Source organism: Podarcis liolepis (assembly GCF_965112155.1).
Source record: "Podarcis liolepis genome assembly, chromosome: W".
NCBI classification, from domain to species: domain Eukaryota; kingdom Metazoa; phylum Chordata; class Lepidosauria; order Squamata; family Lacertidae; genus Podarcis; species Podarcis liolepis.
Window position 1 is genome coordinate 36376048 of NC_139568.1, and position 9895 is coordinate 36385942.

A 9895-nucleotide genomic window follows, 5' to 3' on the forward strand; every position below is an offset into this window, starting at 1 on the left:
AATCTATTTTTGAAAAGAGTCTTGGTAATAGTAATAATAAGCAATAATGGGAATATTGTTGGCTCTGTACCGTGCCATGCTAATGAGTACTCCTTTTTATTTTAATGTTTTCTTGTTTAAGGAGAAATATATTAGTTTGCTCCCTTCCTTGCTAACTTTCCTGCTGTGGAATTCTTGAAAACTGGCAAATTTTAGCCATTAAACAGGAACTTTGAATAGAAAGCATGTATTAACAATATCCCCAATCTTCCCTAGGCAGCATGGCCAGTGGTCAAGGATGATGGGGACTGGCCTCCAGAGGACCAAAGATTCTCCATTCCTGGTGCAGGTAGAAGAATTGTAATTATTCCACCACAGGGAAAAATAATACATAGTGTGTGTGTGTTTGTGTGTCACAATTCATCATGCTGTTTTGTGTCAACATAAGCTGAGTTCTTTTCTATTCTTGCTGGATGTTCAAGAAACTGCCAGTGTAACGAGATGTCACACACAAGGATGTCAACTCTTAGTGAAGCTGTTGAGAGCGTTTCAATTTTAGAGGGTGGTTGAAGGCAAAAATTGGGAGACTTCATAGTGAAAATGGAGCGAATGCCCACCTTTTAAATTTGTTTTTAAAATAACGTTTCTATCTGTCAGATTGAAGAGCATCTTGAAAACATGACTGCCATGAACAAGCACACAAGCAGCTAATAATGCAAACAGCAAGACTCTCTATATGGTTTGTCTCCCGCCTCTCAATGGCTCTTTAACTAACCTTTTGATTTGGGGTCCTTTGTATGACACCATATGCAGCTTTATTATTTGGATCTGAACAGGATGCAGGTACCTTTCCCTTTCAAGATATTGTGTGATAATTTTACTTTTATTTAAGTAGAAACTGCTTTACCAGTCTGATGCTGGGGTCACACAAACCCCAATTAGATGGTGGTGGTGATGTTTGAAAGATTTGCTTGACTGACCCCAAATTAATATAAAGAGGATGAAATTGTCTTGAGGAAGATTGTTGATTGTACAGGGGTAGAAGTATACAGGAATGATGTATGGGGGGGGGTCAGAGTTGTCGAGCAGCAGTCCTTTACTGAGCCTGTCAGGCCCCACCACAACCCAGGTAAAGAGAAGCAGGGCAGGGCCCTTCAGGCTATCAGCAGGTCAGTCCTGGGCAACAGCAGCAGCAGCGGTTTGAAATTTCAGAAAAGAAATTGATACTTTCCCCCCTAATGTACATATTTTTCAAGATTCAAAAAGCAAGAGAATAAGAATTGGGTCGCTATCCATGGCCGCTTCTTAAGACCAAAGAGAAGCAGAAAGACCAGACGCCTCCACCGCCCTCACTTCCGATTGGACGCTGTGCCAATGACACATTTGTTGACTTTTCTGGCCAAGCGGATGGTATGTTGCACGGAATTTCATATTGGTAAAAAGTAATGTTGTCCAATGTTATATGATATCATTATATGATACGAGTCCCAATCTTCCTTTAACGCACTCACCAAGGCCTCTCATTACCTGGAACATTAATGATCCAGGCTCACTCCCAAATAGGAGATGGGTTTGGAAAGAATTTAAAAGAGACAGAAAGAGATTTTAATTCAGGAAATTCACCAGAGGAGCTACCGTTGATTTTTGCGCATATTTCCTAAGCACAAAAAAGGTTGTGTTTTGTATTTCTTAGTTCCTAGCACACTCCCCAGTCCTATATGCCTGTCTGCAGAGTTAGTTTCACTCATGCTGTCAGGCGACTAAGTTTGCCCTGACTCTCTTCAATTTCCCTGGCATTGGTGCTCTATGGCCAAAGGATGCTGCTTCTTGCATCTGTTCACTCACTGTAGTAATGACCGCTCCCCGCTTAAAACGGGGGGCGCCCTTTGCGGGGACGCGTGCAGCCCCTAGATCTGGAGCGGCCCCAACAGCATAGGCTTGGCTTTTCCTTCCCTCAGGTGGGATACCTGGAGGTCTCCGCCTACCTCAGTCAGTTGTCCAATCCCACCTGGGGGAAGCGTTGCCAAGGAGACCAGGCCAGGTAGGGGAGGGATTACCTGCCCACACAATAGAGGGAGGATCTTACCTAGGAATCCTCACTTGGCTCCAGAGCTTCTCCCACCCTACCCACCCTCAGTTAATGTCTTATTTTGCAGGTTAACTTTTCTTCACAGGTATGCGGGCGCTGCTACGTTAAGGTCGCTGTTAAAGGGCCGGAAAGGAATTTCCCTGCATTGGCAGGTTTCGCCTTTCCCGTAGCAAAACGTCACAACTTTGGCGGTATCAGGCCTTGGGCGGAATCCTTTTGTCCATCTTCCTCTTGCGGCGGCGATACCAGGGTTCCCCGTTAAAGGGGTTTTCTGAAGGGAGGCTTTGGCCGTACACCGAAAGGTCGTCATTGCTCTCTCCTGCGGCGGCGGCGTTACGGGGGCGGCCATCTCTGCTTGAACATATGTTCTCCAGAGCCGGCCCATCCCCCCCCACACACACACTGGATAACCCTGATGCTCCCTAGGTCCCCGGCTGGGGACCGGGGAGGGAGAACGCCCAATGCCTGAGCCAAGGTCTACCCACATTTGAAATTTAATAAAGTTGTGGCCAATTTAATCCCATAGCACGTTGTCTTGAGTCGTTATTCCACATGACGGGGGGACCGTGCAGGATCTGGGGACTCCGCCTGTCCACGCAATGCCAACTTTCCCCACTTAGGCAAGTTAGAACCAGGGCTTTTTCTCAGCTGGAACTTGCTCGAACAGATCCAGCACCTCTCAGGTGGGCACCATTAGAGAACAAGGGAAGTGTTTGTGAATTCTGGCACTTTTTAAAAAATAGAAAAAATATTAAACGCGTAACAAAACATGAAGCTGAAATATATTGACCAGACACAATTTCAACGAGTAACAGGTTTTTTTTAATAATTCACATATGTAGTAAAAAGGTGCCATCATGCCATTCTGTGAGCTATGGTAAAATAGCATGCATATCTGCAGCAAAGCAAAAGGGAAAAGTGCCCCATTTCTGCTTTCAGTTGTATATTAGGAATCAGTTTTGTGATCTTTATGATACAAAAAGCTAACCATTTTTTTTAAGCAGCAACCCAAATATAACTATGAAACAAAAGGTATCAAGAACTATACAACCACTACACCTCATTCGGATGCTGTGCCAATGAAGTAGTTCATTTATTAACTTATTAAAAGAAAAGCCACTCCTAATATATTTTCCCTTTTTATGTTTTAAAGTAATTTTTGTTGAGTTTTCCATTAAATCATATTCACATTTTGTTACATAATTCTATGACTTAATATATAAGAGCATCGACCTCTTTCTGACTTCCACATAACTTTCCATATTCTTCGCATTTCTATAAGCACTTATTTACCCTTTGTCAAATTATAATATTTCACCTTATTATCGGTAAATCAGTTCCTTATAGTTACATTACAAAACATTTCAATTCAAGCCTACAAACGTTTTCAAATGTTTACAATTTTCTTTCATAAATGTGTTCCAGTCCTTTGGAAACAGTTCGTCACGCTGATTCCGGATTATGTCTTCGAACTCCATCATCTTGAGCTGCCAGTCTTCCAGTGTTGGAAGTTCCTGCTGCTTCCATTTCTGAGCCAGAAGTGTCCTTGCAGCCATTGTGGCATACATAAACATGTTTACATCACTTTTATGTATTTCCTCACCAATTAAGCCTAATAGAAATGCCTCTGGTTTTTTATTAAAATTATATTTCAAAACCTTTTTTAACTCGTATATTATGTCCCAGAAGGCTTTCACTTTAGAACAAGTCCACCACAGATGGAGGAAGTTCCCCTCCTTCTCCTTACACTTCCACCAATTTTTGTCTTGATTTCTATACATCTTAGCAAGTTTGGCATGTCTAATATACCATCGATACATCATCTTAAATATATTTTCTTTGAGTGACACACATGCTGTGAATTTAATTGTTTCGGTCCACAGTTTTCTCCACCTTTTAAAATCAATATTGTGCCCTAAATCCTGGGCCCACCTAATCAGAACACTTTTTACCTCTTCATCCTTTGTGTGCCACTCCAGTAGTAACTGATACATTTCCGACAGTATTTTCATTTTACTACCCAGCAATTCTGTCTCCAATTTAGATTTGCTACTTCCAAATCCGTTTCTTTTATTATCCTCTCTAAACACATCTTGTAACAATCGGTTACCTTTCCTCTTAGTTCTTCGAATGTCTTTAACTTTGTTTTATTATCACTTCCATCAGCAAGTCTTTGTATGTCGCCCATTCAGTTCCCATATTTATTTATTTTTTTGACTGCAAAAGCCTCCAGAGGTGAGAGCCACCTCGGAGTTTTGCATTCCAATAATGTTTTATGTCTGCTCCACACCTCATACAATGATTTTCTAATAGTATGGTTCAAAAACCCTCTGTGCATTCTGACCATTCTGACCACAGGTAGGCGTGCCACGCGAATCTGTTGTCAAATCCCTCCAAATCCAATATATCTGAATTATCTAAGGTTATCCTGGGTGGCGCTGTGGGTAAAACCTCAGTGCCTAGGACTTGCCGATCGCATGGTCGGCGGTTCGAATCCCCGCGGCGGGGTGAGCTCCCGTCGTTCGGTCCCAGCTCCTGCCCACCTAGCAGTTCGAAAGCACCCTTAAGTGCAAGTAGATAAATAGGTACCGCTTTACAGCGGGAAGGTAAACAGCGTTTCCGTGTGCTGCTCTGGTGGTTCACCAGAGCAGCTTCGTCACGCTGGCCACGTGACCCGGAAGTGTCTGCGGACAGCGCTGGCTCCCGGCCTCTAGAGTGAGATGAGCGCACAACCCTAGAGTCTGTCAAGACTGGCCCGTATGGGCAGGGGTACCTTTACCTTTTACCTTATCCATTCTCTCAACCAACAAAAACACGCCGCCTCGTGGTAAATTTTTAGATCTGGCAGGGAAAAACCGCCTCTTTCTTTTGCATCTGTCAATATTTTATACTCAATTCTTGGCTTTTTAACCTGCTAGATAAATTTAGACAATCTTCTTTGCCATACATTAAATTGTTTTGTTCCACTGATAACCGGAATTGTCTGAAATCAAAACAGCAGTCTCAGTAACACGTTCATTTTGATAGTTGAGAATCTACCCATCATTGATAATTTCATTCTTATATATACTTATATTCTTTTGAGCCTACACCAATCCCCTTTATTTCTTTTGTTGCTTCTATTTTCCTCAACAGGACCTCTAGTATTGTTATAAATAACAATGGCGATAGCGGGCACCCCTGTCTGGTTCCCTTTGTTATCTCAATTTTGTCTGTGAAGTTATTATTAACTATCAATTTAGCATATTGTTCCGAATAAATAGCCCGAATACCATTTAAACGTTTTTCACCGATATCCATAAATTCTAAATTTCTTTTCATAAAATGCCAAGACACATTATCAATTTTTTTTTCAGCATCCAGAAACATTGGGGCGGCTTGTTTGTCTCTCCTGGAGTCCAGATATTCCATTATATCAATTATATTTCTTTCTCTCCCCCCCCCCACGGAATAAATTTATTCACAGGAAAAAAAGGTGCGTGGGTTTTTTAAAAAGTGAAATCACTCTCATCATTTATTAAGTTAAAAAACAGCAATTGAAAAGCACCGATCAGACATTGCATTTCGAAGCCTCCATCGCAAACTCAAATCTGGTTGCAATTTTTGGGGGGGAGGGGAAGGATCTTGGCTTTTTAAAAAGGGATTCGGCATTCGGGGAATTCCAAGATGCAGGATAGAGACGCATTCGGGGTGGGCTAAAGACCTCAAGGGATCCCACTCTGACATTTGGAAATCTCTCCTCTCCTAGGGCTCCCTTCTGGCTAGCCTAAGGGAGGAGGGAGGGGCGGGGCTGGCTGCCCTGGCGTTGGGAGATGGGGGCCACATGGGGAGAGAACGGGGTGTCAAGGGGCCATGGCGATCCAGCCAAGGATGAGGAGGGAACCACCATACGGGGCTGCCTTGGTCAGGATCGGGTCCCCTGTCACGGCGTGGTAATACAGGGCGCCAGAGAACATCCCCATGCCCAGAGACAGGATGCTGCCGGCCATCATGGGATAGCGGCAGTGGGGCACAGCCAGGAGGGCCAGGCTGTGGAGGAAGTGGTATTTGTTGGCCATCTCGTAGAGCTCTTTCAAGTCGTCATCTCGGTCGCTGCGACGGAAATCGTGAGCCCCGTAGGCGGCCGCCCCGACGGCTGCAGCCCCGCTCAGCGCAACAAGCCGTCAGAAAAACGCCCCGGCGCCCGACATATCAATTATATTTCTAACATTGTCCTTCATCTGTCTACCAGGTAGAAATCCAGTTTGGTTCTTTCCAATCTCCTCTCCAAATACATTTTTAAGTCTATTGGCCAATATACTGGCAAATAATTTGTAATCATTATTTAGGAGCGAGATTGGCCTATAATTTTTCACCTGCCTTATGTCCGTGTCTTGTTTGGGAATTAGTGCAATATGGGCTTCTTTCCAAGTAATATATTTTCTTTTTTTAAGAGGAAAAACACATTGGTTTAAAACGTTATATATTTCCAGCCTGATGTGTTGTTGTTTTTGAAGCCAAATTCAATGGAAATGCATTGTTTGAAGAGTGAATAGATGTATATGCAGAATATGTAAACGTGCACTGTGAAAGCTTTGTAATATTACTTTTGTGATTTTGGGTAATGTCAGGGAACTGCCATCGGAGGGACAGGTGGTGGAGGGGCTCAGGGAGGAAGGAAGAGACTCAACAGCTGAAGCAGGAACCAGCAGGGGGAGGAGTGGATCTCTGAGGGAATGCGAGCAGGAGGGAGGGCTCAGAGATGCTTCCAGCGAGAACAGTGGGGAGGTATCTGAAGCTCCCATAGGGAGACCCACGCCTCGCCGGAAACTGTCACGCCGTGAGTCCAGAAGGCGGGTTTCCGTTAAGGAGCTCTTATGTTGGAGACGATTCCGAAAACAACCACTGTCGGAATCTACAAGTGACTAGGGCAGACATGTTTGTGGAGCTCTGTCACACACAGAGGTTTGTGGAGTGGCACAAACTCTGAGGGAGCACGATTTTACGCACAAGCAGCTAATCATCCCATCACAGCATTCCGACAGTCTTTGTAAGCTGTTTGTGCAGGAGCAGGCATCATGAGCGACCCAGCCGGAACCGAAGGAGCAGGGGTTGGAGCTGGTCCAAGCTTGGAAGAAAGGTACCGAGCGTTGGAAATCCAACTTGCGCTGCAGACGGCGAGGCTTGAGGAGAGAAGGGCTCAGGATGCAGACAAGAAGGGGAGAGCCACCCAGTTCACCAGAAAGGTACCAGGATTGGTGCAGAAGTTTGGGGGGGGACCCCAAGGACTACCATGCCTTTAGGACAGAGATGCAATATGCCCTTAATGTGCAGTTTGATGAATTCCCTGATGAGGAATCGCGAGTTGCTTTCGTGATTGGGCATCTTGAGAGGGGGGCAAGGGACTGGGTTCGACCCCTGATGGCAACGCACAATGACGTCCTAAAGGACACCATGAAGTTCTTTCGTGCAATGGATATCATGTTTTCCAGTGATATTGAGGAGGGAGTGGTGCGCAGACAGCTAATGGCTTGCAAGCAGGGGAGCGGATCTGTCCGTGAGTACTGGACTGAGTTTACCATGCTGGTTCACAGATTGGGGTGGGATTTATCGGCGGCACCCATTCAGATGCTATTTGAAGAAGGTCTTTCTTCGGCTGTGAAAGACGAACTGTCCCGGAGCCCCAGGGCGGGGTCTATGGATCAGCTGACCAAATCTGCGCTGACCATAGGAGCGCGCCAGGAGGCAAGAGCCTTGGAGAGGCGGGAAGGTAAAGGGGAACGTTGGAAGGAGTTCCGCATTCCAGACATTCCTGAGCCAGCTTTCCCGCCGGCAGAGCCGATGGAAATCGGAACAGCGCGCGCGCGCACAGTTTCAAAGCCCAGCGAAGGGGGTAGGAAGGAGGGAAAAGGCGCCCGGAAATGCTATCTCTGCCAACAGCCAGGTCACTTTGCCAGAGTCTGCCCCCAGAGGAAGGAATGGCAAGGAATGGTGGGAGCTGTTGAGGGAGGAGTGGAAGAGATATCGGAGCAAGTAAAAGCCAACGCCTGGCTGCCACCGTCAGGGCACAGCAGCCAGGCCAAAGAGCAGTGAAAGTGCCCACGCCAGAACCCCCCAAACCTGCCCTAGTGATAGAGGTGTCACTAGAGTTGCAAAACGGATACCCTCTGAAGATTAAGGCGCTGTTGGACTCAGGCAGCTCCTGCAATTTCATGAGCAAGGAGTTTGCAGCTGAACACCAGATACAGACGATCCCTTTAAGCAACCCCCTACAGGTGACCACGATCGATGGCAGGGAGCTGTTGGGAGGGGAAGTCAGCTTGCAGACCGTCCCAATGACAATGAAGGTGGCAAGGCACACGGAACTGATAGCGTTTAATGTGGCTACCTTGGGAGGGGCTCCCATTATTTTGGGGATGAGCTGGCTGGCGTTACATGATCCACTGGTGGGCTGGCATCAGAGAGTGGTTTCCTTTGGTTCCGCACATTGCTTAGAACACTGCAGGGAGGGAAAGGGTTCAGCAGGAGCCCAAGCTACCCTAGCAGGGACGGAAGTAACGGAGAAAGTGAAGGTACCACAACAATACGCAGATCTTAGCGACGTGTTCAGCGAAAGGGAAGCTGACCAACTACCCCCGCATAGACCCTTTGATTGTCAAATCAATTTACTCCCTGGGGCACAGCTTCCTGTAGGCAAGTTGTATGCCATGTCAGACAGAGAAATGCAGGAGTTACGAGAATTCATTGACAAGAACCTGAAGAGGGGTTTCATCAGAGAGTCAAGGGCAGTGGGGGGGAGTCCAGTGTTTTTTGTGGATAAAAAAAACACGGACAAGCCGAGACTTGTGTGTGATTTCAGGGCCTTAAACGCAGTGTCAGAACCATTGGCCTTTCCCATGCCTAGAATAGATGACATTTTGAACAGGGTGCGGAAGGGAAAGATTTTTACCAAGCTGGACCTAAGGGGGGCGTACAATCTGATACGTATAAGGAAAGGGGATGAATGGAAAACCACCATGTTCACCCCTTTGGGGGCATTTGAATATCTCGTTATGCCATTTGGATTACAAGCAGGCTCAGCGTGCTTTCAATCGCTGATGAACCACGTACTAGGGCCTTTGCTTTACAAGAATTGTGTGGCCTTCCTGGATGATGTGTTGGTGTATTCTGAGAATGAGGAGCAGCATGTGAGAGACGTCAGAGAAGTGTTGTGCAGGCTGCTAGACAACCGGCTGTGGGTGAAACTGGAGAAGTGTCAGTTTCATACCAAGGAGGTGGAGTTCCTGGGGTACCGCCTGTCAGACAAGGGATTGGCTATGGATCCCGGCAAGGTCCAGGCAGTGCTGGAATGGAAAACTCCCAAAACAAAGAAGGATGTGCAGAGGTTCCTAGGGTTTGGGAACTTTTACCGTAAGTTCATCCGAAACTTTGCCCACCTGACGGCGCCCATAACGGACTGTCTCAGCAGTAAGAAGAAATTTGTTTGGACTGAGGAGGCGGAGCGAGCTTTTGAGCAGCTAAAAAGGGCCTTCGCCTCTGAAGAACAACTTCTGCATGTGGATTTACAAAAAAAGATGAGAGTCGAAACAGACGCATCAGACAGAGCCATTGGGGCGGTGCTTCTCCTGCAGCCAGGGGGGGAGGAGTCAGAGTGGAGACCGTGTGCTTTCTTTTCGCGAAAGCTGAACAAATCCGAGAGGAACTACACGGTGTACGATCGAGAACTTCTTGCTATCCATGAGGCTTTTCGGAGATGGAGGCACCTGCTGATTGGCGCACAACATAAGGTGCAAGTGTGCACTGACCACAAGAACCTAGAGTATTGGAGAATGGCACGAGTGCTCAACC

At 46.3% G+C, this 9895-nt stretch overlaps 1 pseudogene across 1 annotated transcript; it reads right to left on the reverse strand.

The window, feature by feature from the left end:
• Nucleotides 1-5585: 5585 nt before the first annotated feature.
• LOC310697773 (transmembrane protein 256 homolog) lies at nucleotides 5586-6258 on the reverse strand (annotated as a pseudogene). The gene has a single exon. The product of its transcript is annotated as a transmembrane protein 256 homolog (transcript).
• Nucleotides 6259-9895: the final 3637 nt, after the last annotated feature.